The sequence below is a fragment of the Pelodiscus sinensis genome, chromosome 31 (genome assembly GCF_049634645.1).
Source record: "Pelodiscus sinensis isolate JC-2024 chromosome 31, ASM4963464v1, whole genome shotgun sequence".
Taxonomy (NCBI): Eukaryota; Metazoa; Chordata; order Testudines; family Trionychidae; genus Pelodiscus; species Pelodiscus sinensis.
The window spans coordinates 7,784,578-7,802,279 of record NC_134741.1 but is presented as its reverse complement, the minus strand read 5'-3'; the positions used below and the strand labels follow the sequence as shown (position 1 = coordinate 7,802,279).

Below are 17,702 nucleotides of genomic sequence, written 5' to 3'. Positions count from 1 at the left end.
GAGCATCCGTCCTGCTCTGGGACGTGTCTCTGTGGCAGGAACCTGCCCAGGCGGCTCTCGCAGTGAGGCCCCTCCCTGGCAGCACCGAGCAGTGAGAGCTGAGTGAAGGGGGAGGCAGGACCAGGGGGAGAAGGCTCCATGACTGTGTCAGAGGGAGGCTCTGCCCTGGCCAGTGGGGAATCGTTGCCTCTCCGAGGGGCCCAGGCCTGGTGGGTCATTTCCCCAGGTTACTGAGTGGGGGCTGGAGCCAGTTCTGGGTTGTCTCCTTCAACAACCAAACTGAACCAATGGATCTTGTGCCGACCTGACACTGTGCTGGGCTAGTGCTGTGTGTGCCACAGAGCTTCCTGCAGGGCTGCCCACATGGGAGAGGGGAGGGGCAGTTTGAGTCACCAGCTCTGCCCCTTCTGAAGGGCTTGTGAAAATGGCAGGTGCTGTCTTGGCCATGAGGGAGAGGTGGGAAAGGGGCCCTGAGTGAACCTCTTGGGCCATAGTTGCTGTAACTAGGAGGTAAGATGAAAGAGTCATGTCAAAGTTGGGGCTGATTTCCCTGACTGGGAATCTAACCCAGGTCTCAGCAGTAAAAGTGCTGAATCCTAACCACTAGACCACCCGGGAAACATGACAATATCTTTTTCGTTACCTACACTAGCCTTTCACAGGCCACTTTTTGTCCCCTCCAGGACATGGGTCCGTTTTCCATTGCCCAGAGGGGACAAGAACAGAAACCAAACAGAACAGCAGAACAGCCAGATGGGGCCATGCCAGTTGCCAAACTAGCCCCGGATCCTGTCTCACCACAGCAGCCAATTTCATTGCCCAGTGGGAATCCTCAGGACAGACAGTTATTAAATGATCCCTCCTGTCGCCCATTCCCAGCTTCTAGAATACACCAGCTAGGGACACCTGCCCTGTCCATCCTGGTTAAATGCCATTGATTGACCTTTCCTGCATTACATTATCCAGTTCTGTTTTGCAGCTTCTTGTAGATTTCACCTTCACAACATCCACTGGCAAGGAGTTCTACTGGGTGCAAAAATGGTCCCTTTTGGTTTATTTTTAATTTGGTTACTTACCAGTTTCATTCTGTCACCTGGGATCTTGAGTAGAATAAAAAAATTCTTATTGCTTTCTGCACCCCTGTCATCATTACATAAATCTCTGTCCCATCGCCCTTGAGTAGTTCCTTTCCCAAGCTGAGACGAAGAAGTTCCATGAACTCCTGGGAGCTGCTGTTCCAAAGAAGAGGCATTTCCCGTGGAGAAGATGGCCAAGCCCAACCCCTTACACAGAGCCCCAGAAAATACCAGACACTGGGCACTTGTAAAGCTCCCTCTCGGGCAGTGCTATGGAATGGATCCGGCTGCCCATCGGGCTGACTAACGCCACCAACAGACGAGTCCCAATGAGACTTCTCAGCCCAAGTGCAGAGACTGTGGGGTCTCCCACTCCCAGCCCAGTGGCAAAGGGGCAGCGCCCTGAGGAAGTGGGTCCCGAGGCAGCAGAGACCTTTGAAGGGAACGGAGACGTAAGGTCAGAAGGAAGGAGAACAAGTCACCTCTTCCCAGGTGAGATGTGGTGGGAAACTACCAGATCTGGTGCAAGCTGAGCTCCCAGGGCTGGTTCCTGCTCTGGTGGCTCCTTGCAGGGCCTGGCTTGAGAAGCGCCAAGGAGCCGTGTGTGGCCAGGAGAAAGGATGGAGAAGGAACGTGGATGCAGGAGCAGGGTGGGGGAGCAGGAACAAGGGAGGGTGTCAAAGGAAGCGGGGGGTGCTGGGTGGGAAGGAAGTGAGGGGATTAGGATGTCTGGGCATGTGGCAGGACATTATGTGGCTTTGTGTCCCCTTGCACCAAAGGCGACAGCCACACTGACCCGAAGGTGCACAGCCACAGTAGTGGCACTTCCAGGGTGAGCCCTGAATTGAGTCCCTTCAATGACCTGGTCCCACATAAAGGACTGCTGAGAAGTCTCAGCCCCAGCCCTGCCTCCTCCCATCTCAGCCTAACCTGTTTAGCTCTCCTACATGCTCCTGAAAGCCAACACACAGGCCCTCCAGCCCTGCATCAGAGGGCAGACCCTGGAAATGCCTTGTGGGCACCAAGGGGAACTGCAATAAGGAAAGACACTGTATTTCTGTCTGGTTTTGAACCAGGGACCTTTTGCATGTTAGGCAAACGTGATAACCACTACATCACAGAAACACACTAGCTTTTGTTTTCTGTTGCACTTAAACTTGGGCAAATATTCAGTTGCTAACGCTTTGTCCAACAGAGATTGCTGCGGGGCAAAGGAATTCTCAGTTTTTAATTTTGTGTCCTCAGGAAGGGACCAAATTGAGGATTTCAAGTAGGTTTGACGGGGGCAGGTGCCCAATGCCCACAGGAAAGTGAACAGCATGGAAACCCAGGAGATGGGTTAGAAATGGGAGAGAGAAGGGGCTGTAACTGCAGAGATAAAGGAGGGATGCGGCACCACTGGGAAGCAAAATCTAATCTGTGTCTTAGGGTGTGTCTAGACTACAGAGTTTTGTCGACAAAAGTGGACTTTTGTCGACAAAACTATACCTGCGTCTACACTACCGCTGACTTCTGTCGACATAAAGTCGACAGAACTCAGCAGTTTTGTCGACGCTGGTAAACCTCATTTTACGAGGCATAACGCCTTCTGTCGACAGAGTTTCTGTCGACAGAAGGTGTTATTGCATGTAAACTGTCCTTTGCGTCTACACTACCATGTCGACAAAGCAGCTTGCTTTGTCGACAGAACTGAATGTAGTGTAGACGCTCTTTGTCGACAGAAGTTTTGTCGACAGTATCTGTCGACAAAACTTCTGTCGACAAAAGCCTGTAGTCTAGACGTACCCTAAGCAATTCACTCTCAGTTTTCACCAGGGTTTTAGAAAGAAACAGTCTAGTCCTGGGGTCCAGCTTTAGTAGAAGCAGAGAGAGAACCAACTGCAATTTCCATCTTCTGAGGAGAAGGGAAGAGGATTTTCTTCTCTTCAGTTCTAGCCACATCAGCCCAGGGAGGACAAAAAATAACCCTCTGCCTGCTGATTGTCCCCCGTCAGATTCTGTAGACGTACCCTTAGACTCTGGTATAGACAAACGGGAAGGATGGTTACAGATACCTCCCCAAGCAGAAGAGGTGCCTGAGGCTTTTTAAACAATTAGCAAAATCATCCAAAGCGCAGCTGGTTTCACACACACTCAGCCTCACCCACAGCTGGGAGGCAGTTTGCAGGGAGCTGAAAAGAAACAGAAGAGGGGAAACTGGAGCCTGGCAGAACCAAGTCTTGGGATTCTTCTGTGTCCAGATGTGCTAAGCAGCTGGCAGCCAAGCTCCCAAGTGCTGGTCTGTTCCTTCCCTCCCCAGGCTGGCGAATCCCCTCTGCTGGGTGTTACAGGCTGAACTTGGCCTGCCTGACTTTTACCCAGGGAACTGCACCCTGTGAGGCAAACATGACACCCCCTGCCCTGCAGAAACCAGCCCATTTCCTTATGGAAGAGGGAAGGAGCCCCTGGGAGCACTTAGCCCCTGGCTGGCTCTGCCTGTGGAAAAGAGGAAGCAGCAAACACCTTGCACTGGAGAATGTGGGTATTGATCCCACTGCCTCTCGCATGCAAAGCGAGCACTCTACCACTTGAGCTAATTCCCCTGCCTGTGTGCAGCTTTCCTGTCCCACCCACCTTGTTGCAGAGCCCACAACATCCCTTCTGATAAACCCTCATATAAAACTCGTCAAATACCCAGAGAAGTTGCGGTTCCCTTTACAAGACTCTGCACAGCTCAGTTCCAATCAGCTGGTCTTCCCTAGAGCCCGGAACATCGACCGCGGCAGCGTCGCTCTTACGCCCAGTGTAGACACGGCCTGAGAGTGTCACAAACCAGCCCCGGACACATTCCTGGCTAGGACCAGTCACAGTCTGGGCTCAGTGAGGGTCCGTCCTACCTGAGACGTGTGTGACACAAAAGCCTCCTGTTCCCTGCCCAGTTCCCAGCACTGGCTGCAGACCCAGCGATATTTGGTGCCTTGGCTGCTGTCCCTGCTGGCAGGGAGCTGTCCCGCACCCGCAGTTCATCCGCCTCCCGGAGAGGCAGCAGCTCTGTGAGGGAGAGAAGCCGGGGAATTTCCCTGCTGTGTATAAAACCATCACTGCCGGCCCGGGCTGGGCCAGTGCGCTGGAATCCCTCATGTCTGGAGCATCCGCCAGGGAAAAACTGAAACCGCATCATGAGATAAGGGGTCAGGGTCCCCTCCGGCAGGAGCTATAGGGAATGGGCTACCTCTACTTCTCCATAGCAGGAAATACTGGACCAGGGGTCCCTCCACCCCTCCCCAGGAGGAGCTATGGCATCAGCGGACCCTCCACCCCCCAGTAGGAGCCAATGGGGGCTCACACAAACAGAGGCACAAACCCTCATTATCGGTGCCCAGGGCAAAACTCGCTCTGCTCCTGGACCAGGAACAGTGACTAGCAGTGAGGCTCCTGCCTGGCAGCACCGTGTCAGATGGTTTCTTCTCGGCCTAGTGCCTCCTGAATGCTGGGAGGAGCTGCCTGGTCCGAGGGGCTGCAGTTCCCTGGAGAGAGGGGCTGGCTACATCTACCCTGCAGACTTCTTGCTCAAGAACTGTTTTGTGCAAAACGTCTTGCCCAACAGTGTGTCCACACTCCCATGTGCTGTTGCACAAGAGAAGTGCTTTTCTGTAAGAGCGCCCATGGCAGTGTGGACGTTCTCCTGCGCAGGAAAGCTCTGATGGGCATTTTAGCCATAGGGCTTTCTTGAGCAAGAAACCCCTCTTGGCTCTCCACACTGCCTCCTTGTGGATGAGTTCTTGTGCAAGAGGGCTTATTCCACGTGGGGAGAGGTATAACTCTTGTGCAAGAAGCCCTGTTTTCTGATGCTGTACTATACATTTACATGTGCAAGAACGTACGTGCAGTGTAGATGCTCTGCAAGTTTTTGCGCAAGAACATCTGCTCTTGCACAAAAAGCCTGCAGTGTAGATGTAGCCCTGGAATGTAGACACAGTCTGAGAGAGACAAGGAAAGGAAGTGGCCAGAACCTCCCCCCGCAGGCTGGTCCTCAACAGGATGGGTGCGTCTACACATCACCCTCACCTTGAAGTGAGCTGTGCAGTGTGAGTGGGCTGCCCGGGACCCCCAGGGGAAGGTCTGTGGGGAGTTTCCAAGGCAACAACAACTACAAAGTTTCATAATCTACACTCATGTGACTGTGATTTATTCCTCCACTAGCAAGTGTCTCTGAAGGGATGAGAAATGCAGGGCCCAGGTGCAGGGAGCCGGGTCACATTCTCCTGCCTGAGTCTCAGTCCTGGCTGAAGCCTGGCTAGAGAGAGAAGAGGCCAATGCAAACAGCCCCATGGCAGCGAGGGAGTCAGTACGTGGGTGCGTGGAGCAGGGAGCTGGGGGCAGAGCTGGGCTCTAACTCACTAGGGTGCGTCCCATAGCTCAAGATAAGTGATACAATTGTGTAGCTCATTTCAAGTCAATTTTGAAATAGCTTATTTTGTAATTTGGCGCTGGCTACACAGCACTTAGTTCCAAATAAATCACTGTTCCGAAATGCCTCTCACTCCTCGCGCCATGAGGTTTGCAGGGACGTTGGAATAGCGAGCCCGTTATGGTTTGAAATAAGGGGCTTGCTCTTAAGACGTGTCAGTGTGCTTTGAGCATCACGTCCCCTAAACCTCCAAGCTAGCCAGCCCACGGGTGTCAGTCCCACAAGTGGCCCTTTCAGAAAGGAGCCTCAGGCCGCCACAGAGACCTTGTGGGGTCTAGAAGAAGATGGGTGGAGCAGGGGATGTGTTCTCATGCAGGGGAGTTAGCTCAAATGAGAAACCCCTTATTCTGTGTGCAAAAAGTAGTGGGATTGATGCCCATGTTCTCCAACTGCAGCTTTGTCCTGGTTCCTAGTTTTCACTGCTGGGGGCTCAGTGGCCCCTCCTACCTGCTCTCCCAAAAGAGACAGACGTGGCTCCCCTTTCTTTTCTCCCAGCAATTGCCATGCTGCAAAGCAGAGAGTGGAGATATCAATGTTGACAGTCCATAGGGCTCTGTGGTGCAATGGAAAGCATGTTGGACTTCTAAGCTGCACTGGCTAATGTGAGCCCAGCTAGACATTCTTAGGTTGTGGGTTCAAGTCCCACCAGAGTCACTTTAGCTGTTTCCTCATTTCCAGGATGCAGCTTTTACAGACCAGACAATCCTTAGGCTGACACTGGGGTGGGCTGGCATCCAGGCAATTCCCAGCAGACCCCAGTAAGGGTGGAGGGAAGGGCTAGGACTTGGGGGTCGAGACAGGTTGTTCTGAGAGGCTGCAGGTGTCAATTGACCCTCCATGTCTCCTACCAGTGCTGTGCAACACGCAGGCTCGGAGCTTTGCTGGAAAAAAGCACCAGTCTAGACGCGGATCTTTCGGAAAATAAAACCTTTTCCAAAAGATCCCTTAATCCTTATTTTAAGGGTTTATTTTCTGAAAGATCCGGCAAAGCTCCAAGCCGGAAAAAAGCGGAAGCCATTTTTATGCAAATGAAGCAGGGGGGATTTAAATCCCTGCATCATTAGCAATTGCGATGTGTCCAATTTGCATCCCTTTTACAGAAAAGGGATGCAGTCTAGACACAGCCTTAGTGTAGATGTAGCCTCTGTGAGTTACCAGCAGTGGGGCTGTTAGTGTCTGCATCTAACTAATTGCACCATTAGGCCATGTCTTCACTCTGGTGGAGATCACTGCTGCAATCCATCTTCCAGAGCTTGATTTAGCAAGTCTAGCTAAGCCTCACTAAATCAAACCCCTAGGGCACCTCCTGCTCTTTGCTATTATCCTACTCCCACTGTGAAGGCACCACCAAGCTCAGCTGAAGGTAAAACCAACTCCAGATACATGTTGAAGAATGGTGGGAAGAAAAGACCCATTGACCTGGTAACAAGGCACCACTGGGAGTTGAACCCAGGATCTCCTGCTTACTAGGCAGGTGCTTTAGCCAGCTAAGCCATGGTGCCCTACTTGAAAGCAGTCTTAAAACTGTTCTACTTTATGGTTCCAGACACCCCCTTCCCATTCCAAAGTGCAGCCGTTCCCCATTCCCCTCCAGCTCTTGCCATGACTCAAGGTCTGCGCAGCCTGAGACACTTGATTGGCAGCTGGAACCCAAAACCTTTTTGTCAATTGTAGCACCAGGCCCCAAAGGGACAGACCCAAGGCAGCCGCCTGGTCCTAAGGCCGGGCCTGCAGCCAGGGGGAGGGAGAAGAATCTCTCCTTTCAGCTGGAGTTGAATCAGCCACCTAAGGGCACTTCCTGAGCACCCGCTAGAGGCTTCTGCTCTGCCAGTTGAGCTATGGAAGGTGCCTGGGGCAGGCTGCTTTGCCCCGGTAGCCCTTGGACGAGTGCCAGGGCAAGAGCCAGAGCAGGAGAACCCAGCAGCACAGGGGTGTCACAGGAGCCTTCACGTACAGAAGGACCCTTGAGTGATCCCGGCAGAAACGCTGCGTCTCGCTCCCTGCAGCTCCCCTTGCTGCCCTGGCAGGCGCTGCCCCTTCTCCCACCGGCCTGGGCCTGGCCTCCCTCCCCCGCCCGGCACCACAGAAAGCCCCTTGGCGTGAGCCTGGGCAAGCCAGAGGCCTCAGGCCTGTCCCCTCTGAGGGGCTTGTGCCTCGGCCTCCTCTGCCCTTGGTGCCGGCTCTCCCGGCTGCCCCTGAGCACTGCTGGCCAAAGGAGGCAGCAAGGCAGGAGAGGGGGGAGGAGCAAGTCCCGCTGAGGCCGACAGCTCGGGCTCAAGCCTCCAGCCCCAGCACAAAACCTTCAGCCGGGCCCGTATGGCTCCCTCCTGCCCCCGCACACGCTCACAGGGGGAAACGTGCCCCATGGTCCATCCCCGCGCCAGGCCTGGGTGACGGGCTCAGCCCTCCAGCAGCCCACAGGGCCTGTGAGGGACGGTCTGAGAGCAGGGCCCCACTGACACCCCCCGTCCTGCCCCACTGGCCTGCGTGCGGCGCTGGCACGGGACAGGCAGGAACGGCAGCCGGGGAGAAAGCAGCTTGGACTGACGGGCGAGTCTCACTTGCTGACCAGACTCCCAGGCCCTGGGCTCTGGGGCCAGCCCCCCTGTGGGTTAGAGCCCCCTGGCCACAATGATACTCCAGGGGGCCTGGTTCCAGGGCCACCTAACCCCAGGGCTGTGGGGCTGGAGGCCTTTGCCCGGGAGTCTCAGAGCTCCCCCAGTGTCGGCTGCCGCTGGCCTGAATGGTGCTGGATGCTCCTGCTCCCCTCCCAGCAGGCTGGCCCTGCGCAGGCTCTGTGCTCGCTGGAGCCTCCTCCTGCCAGGTCCCCGGCCAGCTCCCTGCAAAGCCTCAGCCTGGCTCCTTTGCTGCCCTCTGCTTGCAGGGCCCAGCTCTGGTGTATCCCTGAGCCCCAGCATTGGGTATAGCACCGCCTCCCCTTCCCAGAGAGCAGGCCCCCCCAGGGCTGCAGTGGGAGGATCTGGCCATGGGCTGCTCTCAGCAGAGGGGGCTGTGATCCCAGCCTGGGGCCAGGGAAGCTGCTACCAGATCATGCCGGGCAGGGGGAACCATCCCAGAGAGAGTGGGGAGGTGGCTGAAGAGGGTGGGGGCAGATAAGAGACGTGAAGGGGAACAGGGACGTGTGAGGTGGGGCGGGAAGGGGAGGCAGGAGCCACTGAAGGGAGGTTGGGGGGATCATGCCAGGCATGAGGTGGCTGGGAGCAGGGGTGCAATGGAGGGAAACTCGGGGGGGTCATAGAAAGTGAAAGGGGGCAACGGTAACTCCTCCACCCCCATCGGGCAGGAGGGGGGGCAGAGGTGACTGGTGGTGACACTTGGGGGCACCAACTTCTCTGCCCCAACAACATTTCTGAAGTTTATAACCAGGGTGTCGCAAATGCCCCCTGCCTCTGTGGGTGCCTCTCCCTGCGCCCCTCCCTCTGCAGGCACCAGTCCCCCGGGGGGAGGAGCTGCCCCCTCCAGCAGCCTGAGGGGAATTGTTTCTGTGATTTTTGAAGTGTAGATATCTGCAAACACTGATCTGTTAGGGACTGGCAACAGTTTATTTCCATATTTGCATATTTGTTATTTGCATAATGTATATGCAGATATGTAAATATAATGTTATTGGTCTGGCACAAGTTTGTGAATGGGCTTGGCTGTCCATGGTATAAAAAAAAATGGTTGGGAAACACTGGCCTGATCCATGGGGGCTGGCCAAATGCAAAGCAGGGCAAACACTAGGGCTACGTCTACACGCACGGATTCTTGCATGAGAAATATGCAAATGAGGCTAAGCGTCGAATATCACTAAGCCTCATTTGCGTACCTAATGAGCCACCATTTTTGCAGAAGAGGCTCTTGCACCAGAAGGAGCGTCTACACTGCCCCTTCTTGCACAAGAAAAACCCTCTCTGCGGAGGAGGGGGCAGCTCTTTCACCCTTTCGGAGGGAAGCCCTGGCACAGAGATGGGACAGGCAGATACTCTGAGAGCGAGTCCCTGGGGTATTTGGGGAGAGAACTTGCACACGTCTACCTTTCTCTTCATCACCAGGATGGCCGAGTGGTTAAGGCGTTGGACTTAAGGTCCAATAGATGTTTGTCTGAATGGGTTCAAGCCCCACTCCTGGTAGCTTCCTGTTTTGGAGAGACATCCATCTGGATGGTGATTTGCCCTGCTATGGACTGGACTTCATCTCTGAAAGTCCCTTTGGCTGTGGTGGCATGTTGCGCAAGAGCACATCCCCCCTGCCATGTGTGAGATCTGCACCGGATCTGGTAGTTTCCCACCACATCTCTCCTGGGAAGAGGTGACTCGTTCTCCTTCCTTCTGACCTTACGTCTCCGTTCCCTTCAAAGGTTTCTGCTGCCTCGGGACCCGCCTCCTCAGGGCGCTGCCCCTCTGCCCCTGGGCTGGGAGTGGGAGACTCCACAGTCTTTGCACTTGGGCTGAGAAGTCTCACTGGGACTCGTCTGTTGATGGCGTTAGTCAGCCCGATGGCCAGCTGGATCCATTCCGTAGCGCTGCCTGAGAGGGAGCTTTACAAGCGCCCAGTGTCCATTGGTATTTTCTGGGGTACTGTGTAGGGGATTGGTCTTGGCCATCTTTTCCACGGGAAATGCCTCTTCTTTGGAACAGCAGCTCCCAGGAGTTCATGGAACTTCTTCTTCTCAGCTTGGGAAAGGGACGACTCGGGGTGATGGGAAAGATATTTGTGCTGTGAAAACAGCAGGGCCCCCAGGGAAACTGGTAAATAATCCCAGTGCCCAGGCCTGATGTTACCTACCCCCACCCAATTCACATGACTAACCTGGCTTCCAGAGCACAGGGGGAGTCTGTGGGCTCATTGCTGGGCCGTGGGGTGAAGCAGGAAACCAGCCTCCTCCTGTGGGGCCTGTGAGTGTTGCTGAATCTGGGCCCCTGCACCTGAGGAATGGCAAACAAAAGGTCTGGGGGCCACACAGAGACCCCACTGGGCTGAGCAGGAAGTGGCTGGGACTTTGCTTTGTCTTTGCCTGTGGGTTTGGCTGTCTGCAGCCTGGAAACCTCCTGGCTCCTCAGACCACTGGTCTGGATGGTGTGTTACAGACGTCGGAATAATGGAATTGCTGTGTAGACGCTCCCATTGTTATTGCAGTATAATGGCCGTTATGCCCAAGGAACGCTGCTGTGTAGATGCAGCCTAAGAGAAATGCTTTCCTGAGCATGTGGGAGGAGCAAGGGCTCCTACAATGTCAGGAGAAATGAGGAAATGAGGTCACCTCTCTAGACATAAAAGAGATGATTTAAGAAAAGAAGATGTGTCAGGAGTGGGATTTGAACCCACGCCTCCATTTGGAGACCAGAACGCCCAACTAAGGGAAAGACAGGTCCTTGAGTCTGGCGCCTTAGACCACTCGGCCATCCTGACACCCATGCAGACATCTCCAATGGCAGTTTTCTTACATGTGTGAGTTGCTCGGGGAGGCGGCGGGAGCACCTCTCTTTCCCCATCTAACAGCCGCTCTACAGCCCAGCTGGGTTTATCCCCACTCACCCTCATCTAACGTTGTGAGGTGTTTTGCAGGGAGCTGACAAGAAACAGAAGAGGAGAAAACTCTGGCCAGCAGAACTGAGGCTTGGGATTCTCCTGTGCCAGGGAGTCTGTGTCAGTGCCTGGGGATCCTGAGGTGGGTGTCTCCTGGGCTTGTTGGCTCCATACCAGGGGTGTCTCTTCTGAAGGGCGATGCTTGTTCCCGGGGCTAACGCTTATCCCTGTGACACACTTTGTGCAGGGACCGTTAGTCTTTGTGCCACAGTACGTGTCTGGGAGGTGGGAGTGAGGAACCTGCCTCAAATAGACACGTATCCGCCCCCAGCAGTGTTCTGCCCAATAGAACAGTCCCTGTAAGAAATGTGTCACTTTCACCCCTGGGAGCAGCTCAGCCATGCAAAGGGGCTGCCTGGGGCAGGACATTAGCCCTGGAGGGCAGGGGTGGGTGTGGCAGTGACATCACAAGGGCCTTTCGCAGCCCCTCAGCTTATTGGCTAACGGAGGTTGAGAGCCTGTGTGGGGGCAGGGCAGGCTGCCTGAGAAATGTGCTGGGCTGCTGGCCAGGAGTGAGCCAGGTAAGTCTCCCAGCCAGAGCCTGCCTCTGGCACCCCAGCCCCTCCCTTCCCTCAACCCACTGGTACCCCATGTAAACCAAACCCTCTGCCCCCATCCTGATCCCTTACCCCTTCCAGATCCTGCACCCCAATCCTCTGCCCCAGGTCACAACCCAACCTCCTGGAACTGTTCCTGCACCCCAGTCCTCTGCCCCAAGCTCCTGTCTGCACCAACCTGCATCCCAGACCCCCACCTCCTCCATTAATAGCATGGAAAAGTGCAGCCCTGGGAGTGGTTCCACATCAAAAGTCACTGCCCACCCCTGCCCTAAGCTGTGCAGCAGCCCAGCCCCAAAGCTACCATGTCTCTCCAGAGCCCTTAGGCTGACACTGGGGAGGCCTGAGTCCAGGTAGTGCCCAGCACAGGCAGAGGGGTGGGGCAGATAAGAGAAGTGAAAGGGAACAGGGACGTGTGAGGTGGGGCAGGAAGGGGAGACAGGAGGTGCTGAAGGGAGGTTGGAGGGATCATGCCAGACATGGGGTGGCTGGGAGCAGGGGTGCAATGGAGGGAAACTTGGGGGGGGGGGGTCACAGGAAAGGAAAGGGGGCAGGGGAGGTTGGGAGGAGACTGGGGGAGCAAGAGCAGCCTGGCTGGGAAAGGGGAGACACAGGGCAGGGCTTGTACGGAAGGAAGGGGGGAGATACAACGGGAGCTCCCCCACACCCATGGGGCAGGAGGGGGGGCAGAGGTGCCTGGTGGTGGCACTTGAGGGCACCGACTGCTCTGCCCCCGACAAAATTTCTGAAGTTTATAACCAGGGTGTCCCAAATGCCCCCTGCCTCTGTGGGTGCCTCTCCCTGCGCCCCTCCCTCTGCAGGCTCCAGTCCCCCTGGGGGAGGAGCTGCCCCCTCCAGCAGCCTGAGGGGAATTGTTTCTGTGAATTTTTTTAAGTGTAGATATCTGCAAACACTGATCTGTTAGGGACCGGCAACAGTTTATTTCCATATTTGCAGATTTGTTATTTGCATAATGGATATGCAGATATGTAAATGTAATATTACCGGTCGTTCAAAAATTTGTGAATGGGTTTGGCAATCCATGGTATAAAAAAAAGATTTGGAAACACTGGCCTGATCCATGGGGGCTGGCCAAATGCAAGGCAGGGAAAACACTAGGGCTCTGTCTACACTCACAGATTCTTGCGTGAGAAAAATACAAATGAGGCTAAGCGTCGAATATCGCCGAGCCTCATTTGCATACCTAATGAGTGACCTTTTTTGCAGAAGAGGCTCTTGCTCCAGAAGGAGCTGTCTACACTGCCCCTTCTTGCACAAGAAAAACCCTCTCGTGCAAGGCCGCTACGACGATTATTTTCAGGAATAGTGGCATTGCAAAAGAGGGGATTTCTTGCACAAGAAGGGGCAGTGTAGACAGCTCTCTCTGGTGCAAGAACTGCTTCTACAAAAATGGCAGCTCATTAGGTATGCAAATGAGGCTCCATTATATTCTAAACTTAGACTCATTTGCATATTTCTAGTGCAAGAAGCTGGGAGTGTAGACATAGCCTAGGTGAAGGTCGGGGGCGGGGGGTATTTTCCCCACCAGGCCTTTGTCCCTCGGAATCCCTGGGGACGTTGGGTTTTGTCTTGTTTGGTTTCCCTTTTCCCTGCTTCCCTCCTTACTAGGGAAGAGGGGGAGGCTTTCTCACCCTTTCAGTGGGAAGCCCTGGCACAGGGATGGGCCGGGAAGATGCTCTGAGAACGAGTCCCTGGGCTATTTGGGAGAGAGAACTTGCACACATCTAGCCTTTCTTCTATCACCAAGATGGCCGAGTGGTTAAGTTGTTGGATTTAAGATCCAATAGATGTTTGTCTGTGTGGGTTCAAACCCCACTCCTGGTAGCTTCCTGTTTTGGACAGACATCCATCTGGATGGTGATTTGCCCTGCTATGGACTGGACTTCATCTCTGAAGGTCCCTTTGGCTATGTCTGGTGGCATGTGTGAGATGTGCTTTTGTGCAAGAGGATCTATACTCTCCTGTGCAAGAAAGCTCTGATGGCCATTTTAGCTATAGGGCTTTCTTGCACAAGAAACCCTTGTCCCGCATCCACACTGCCCTCTTGCACAAGAGGACTTACAAACCCCACTCCTGGTAGCTCCCTGCTTTGCAGAGACATCCATCTGGACTGTGATTTGCCCTGCTACCATCGCAGGGGACTGGACTTCATCTCTGAAGGTCCCTTTGGCTATGTCTGGTGGCATCTTGCCATGTGCAAGAGGATCCATGGCTGTGTGGATGCTCTCCTGTGCAAGAAAGCTCTGATGGCCATTTTAGCTATAGGGCAAGAAACCCTTGTCCTGCATCCACACTGCCCTCTTGCACAAGAGGACTTACACCTGTTAGAAAAGAGCGTAGCTCTTGCGCAAGAAGCCCTTTCTTACCACGCTTTACTGTAAAACTTCTTGCACAAGAGCGAGTGGGCCGTGTGGATGCTCTGCGGAAGAACGGCCCTTCTTGCACAATAACCCGCCAGTGTAGACACAGCCCATCAGTGCGGACACAGCCTTCCAGTTCTAGTCCCAGTTCTGATTGGCTGAGCTGGGAGGAAGTCACAGGGAGGAGACTCAGGACTTCCTTGTTCTCCTTAAGTCCCAGCAAATGAGCCAGAACCAATCGTCTGCTCGGGGAATTGTTCTGTTTCTCGCCAGTGGTTGTCTCTGAGCAGCTCCTGAGTCTCTCTGTGTCCCGGTGCTTCTAACCCACTGGCTGAGCCATCCCTAGGCGGGGCTGTGGGGCTCTATCTCACTGGAGGTCACGTTATTCTGATCAGTCAGGGTGTGAAACTCCAGATTGAGGGGGAGTTTCAGCATCTGGGTCCTGTGCCCAGCGCTGCCCCAGACTGGCTGTGTGAGGTCAGACAAGGCCCTTTGCCTTTCTCAGCCTTTGTCCCTCCCTCTGTCAGTTGGGGGGAACAATCCCCTCCTGCCTGCCCCATGGTGGGGGGAGCTGTGAGGAGTGGTGTGAGGGTGTTGCTAGCAGCAGTGAGTACTAGGAGGTGTCCTGTCACCTGGGCTCCGTGTAGGGCTGCCAGATGGTTTCTACAAAAATACCAGAGACACTTGACATGACACCACAATCGACATTATTGTTATTTAGAAAATACCGGACATTTCTATTTTCTCAGTTTGTTTCCTGATCAGAAAGCTCAAATACTGGACTGTCTGGTTCAAATCCAGACACCTGGCATCCCAGCTCCATGTCAGCAGGGAAACGCAGTCGAACACCTCCCCCCGTATGCTGGCCCAGCCTTGTGCCTGCTGGTGGGGCTGCCTCCCCCCACATCAGTGGGGACTCCTGCCCGTGTTGGTGCAGCAACTGCCAGTCTGCCCGCACCCAGGCCTGGCAGCCATGTCATCTGGGGGCAAGAGCAGGGAGAACGGCGCCTTCCTAGCCCAACCTCCTCCCCATCCCATCGCTGAGGGAACTTTCCCCCAAAGCCAGCCCCATGCTCAAGGGCTTTGTAAAAGGGCCAGGCCAAGTAGCTCCCCCCTGGCTCCTACTGAGCCTCTGCCAGAGCTGCCCCTCCTCAGGCTCTGCCTTGTCACCAGACAGGCCCTGCTCTGCTCCAGCCCCCTCGCTCTGTCTGAGTCACTCCTGGAGCTGGTGGGACTAGACAGCTGCTGTCCTATGGGATGTGACACTTCTTGGGAAACCATCTCTCAGTTCCCATGGGGAAAAGCAAAACAGTGCTTCAAAATCAAACCCCAGAAGGTCACAGCTCTATACCTCAGGTGGGACTTGAACCCACAACCCCTGGCTCCGGAAGCCAGTGCCTTGTCCATTAGGCCACTGGGACAAGACAAAAAACAAGGAGATGGGACAGAAATTCTCTGTCCCAAAGGCGCACCCCTCACATTGGCTGGGCAGACACGTCCCTCCTCTCTACCCCAGCAGATACGTCTGCAGCCCCTGGCAGAGAGGCAACTGGGCAGGTTGCTGGCAGAGCTGAGCCCGGGCTGGCAGCAGTGCAGGCTGGTCGGCCACAGCCCTGGGAGAGCAGCTGGGGGGCTCGGCTGGGGGGTGTTGGGCCCGTGTGCTCTGCTGCTCACTGACGAGCTGGCTGCCCAAGTGCCCACACAGATGCTTCTTCAATCCCCACCCCCCTCGGCCGCCCACCCCCAGCCTCTTCCAGCACAGCCTGCCCCCCCCCCCCACAGGGCTTCTACAGGGACCTCTGTCCCAGGGGGAATGGGGAGCCCCTGCCCCCGGCACCCACCCACCAGAGCAGAGGATTCACCCTGCACAAGTAAGTGTCTCTGTCCTCCCTGACCCCGGCTGCTGGGTTCCCTCCTGTTTAGCTGCCTGGCCCCAGGTAAGGTCACATGAGACTGCTCATATCACCCGCTCAGCACAGAGCCCTGGGCAGCCGCCCTGCTCGCTCAGGTCTCAGGCTGGCAGGGCCTGCAGGGATACTGGGTTTGAATGACAAGGTGTTGGAGCAGCTATTAAAAGGCTTCTTCCTTGGCAGGGGCATTGTGCTTTTGGATTGGCTGTTTCTTGGATGACTGGTTCTTGCACATGCAGCTGGGCTTTAGCAAATCAGAACGATGTAAGTCGTGAGTAACCCAGCGCCTCTGGACATGGGAGTGGAGTAAAAAGTACAATATTGTCTATAAAAAATAAAATAACTTGAATAAAAATGAAAGTGCAACAAAAATAAATTACTTGAGTAAAGTACAAATACCCAAAAAAGGTCTTGAGTAGTGTGATCAAGTATTTCTACTTTATTACTTTCCACTTCTGCCCGGCAGGCAGGGGTTCTTGGCCCCTTGCTGGTCTGCGGACTGGCAGTTTGTTACCACTGACTTAGAGTAGCCCCAGGAACTGCAGTTTCAGGATGAAACAGCAGGGCTGTGTTTACTCTGGCACCCTTTTCCGGAAAAGGGATGCAGATTAGCCAAGTCAGAATTGCAAATGCAGCAGGGATTTAAATTTTCCTGATTTTAAGAAGAATAAGGGATCTTCTGGAAAAGGCTTTATTTTCCGAAAGATCCCGTCTAGACTGGCACTTTTTTCCGGCAAAGCCCCGAGCCGGAAAAAAGCAGCAGCCATGTTCATGCAAATGCAGCGGGGAAAATTTAAATCCCCGCTGCATTTGCAATTCTGACTTGGCTCATCTGCATCCCTTTTCGGGAAAAGGGTGCCAGTGTAGACGTAGACCAGGAGATTTTGATTGGCTGCCAGGTGCTCCACATGCTAATCAGGAGGCGTGTTTCTGTAAACAGGGACATGGAGCATATTCTAATATGCAGATTTCTAAACCTGGTGGAGTGTGTTTGAATGGGACAAGCACTTTGCTGAGATTATTTCTGTTTTTTAGTTTTCTAAGTGTTGTTTGAAAACATTCCTCATGAGGAGAAAGTGAATGCACATGAGTGTGGGTGTGTAGGGAAGCGGGTGTTAATAAGACTGTACTTTCAGGGATCATTCCTATAGTTGGTAACTAGAGAAATACAGCTGAAAGTGGTTGGTCTCGCTATCCATGAGGATGAGTGACAGTGTTCTCTTCTGAGCATGAGGCAAGCAGACAGTATTGCTTTAATGTAATTGCTGTCTGCTGTTGATGATTGTTCTTTCTTTCTTTTTGGGAAGCTGGAGGAAGAGAACACAGGCTGAGTGGTTAGCTAATGTTCAAAATTAGTTTTGCAGTAGAGAGGAATGGGGATTTCACTTTATTGTTTTGTCTTGGTTTTTGTTTAATTTCTGGATTTACTTGTAGGCTACATCTACACTGGTATGACTTTGTGCAGATACTTTTAATGCAAGAATTTTTGCATTAAAGCATTTGTACAGGAGAGCATCTATACTGGCATGTGCTTTTGTGCAAAAGCATTCGTGCCAGTGTAGATGCTCTCTTGTTTAAGAAAGGTTCGCTGGCCATTTTAGCCATTGGGCTTTGCTGTGCAAGAAATTAACGTTGCTGTCTACACTGGCCCTCTTGCGCAAGAATACTTGACAAGAGGGCTTATCCGTGAGTGGGCGCGTCAGAGTGTTTGCGCAAGAACCACTGATTTTGTACATTAC

At 54.0% G+C, this 17,702-nt stretch overlaps 1 protein-coding gene and 9 non-coding genes across 10 annotated transcripts in view; 4 read left to right on the top strand and 6 right to left on the bottom strand.

The window, feature by feature from the left end:
* LOC142821517 (uncharacterized) overlaps positions 1-17,702 on the top strand; it is a 191,127-nt gene that overhangs the window by 126,947 nt on the left and 46,478 nt on the right. The gene's annotated exons all lie outside the window — the stretch shown is intronic.
* TRNAK-UUU (transfer RNA lysine (anticodon UUU)) lies at positions 547-618 on the bottom strand. The gene has a single exon. It is a non-coding gene; the product is annotated as a tRNA-Lys (tRNA).
* TRNAV-AAC (transfer RNA valine (anticodon AAC)) lies at positions 2,129-2,201 on the bottom strand. The gene has a single exon. It is a non-coding gene; the product is annotated as a tRNA-Val (tRNA).
* On the bottom strand, positions 3,586-3,658 carry TRNAA-UGC (transfer RNA alanine (anticodon UGC)). The gene has a single exon. It is a non-coding gene; the product is annotated as a tRNA-Ala (tRNA).
* Positions 6,955-7,028, bottom strand: TRNAT-AGU (transfer RNA threonine (anticodon AGU)). Its single transcript has one exon. It is a non-coding gene; the product is annotated as a tRNA-Thr (tRNA).
* Positions 9,577-9,659, top strand: TRNAL-UAA (transfer RNA leucine (anticodon UAA)). The gene has a single exon. It is a non-coding gene; the product is annotated as a tRNA-Leu (tRNA).
* TRNAL-CAA (transfer RNA leucine (anticodon CAA)) lies at positions 10,830-10,938 on the bottom strand. The gene is made up of 2 exons: positions 10,901-10,938; positions 10,830-10,875 (listed from the first exon to the last, which is right to left on the bottom strand). It is a non-coding gene; the product is annotated as a tRNA-Leu (tRNA).
* Positions 13,435-13,517, top strand: TRNAL-UAA (transfer RNA leucine (anticodon UAA)). The gene has a single exon. It is a non-coding gene; the product is annotated as a tRNA-Leu (tRNA).
* Positions 15,402-15,474, bottom strand: TRNAR-CCG (transfer RNA arginine (anticodon CCG)). Its single transcript has one exon. It is a non-coding gene; the product is annotated as a tRNA-Arg (tRNA).
* LOC142821711 (small nucleolar RNA U3) lies at positions 17,084-17,299 on the top strand. The gene has a single exon (XR_012898397.1). It is a non-coding gene; the product is annotated as a small nucleolar RNA U3 (small nucleolar RNA).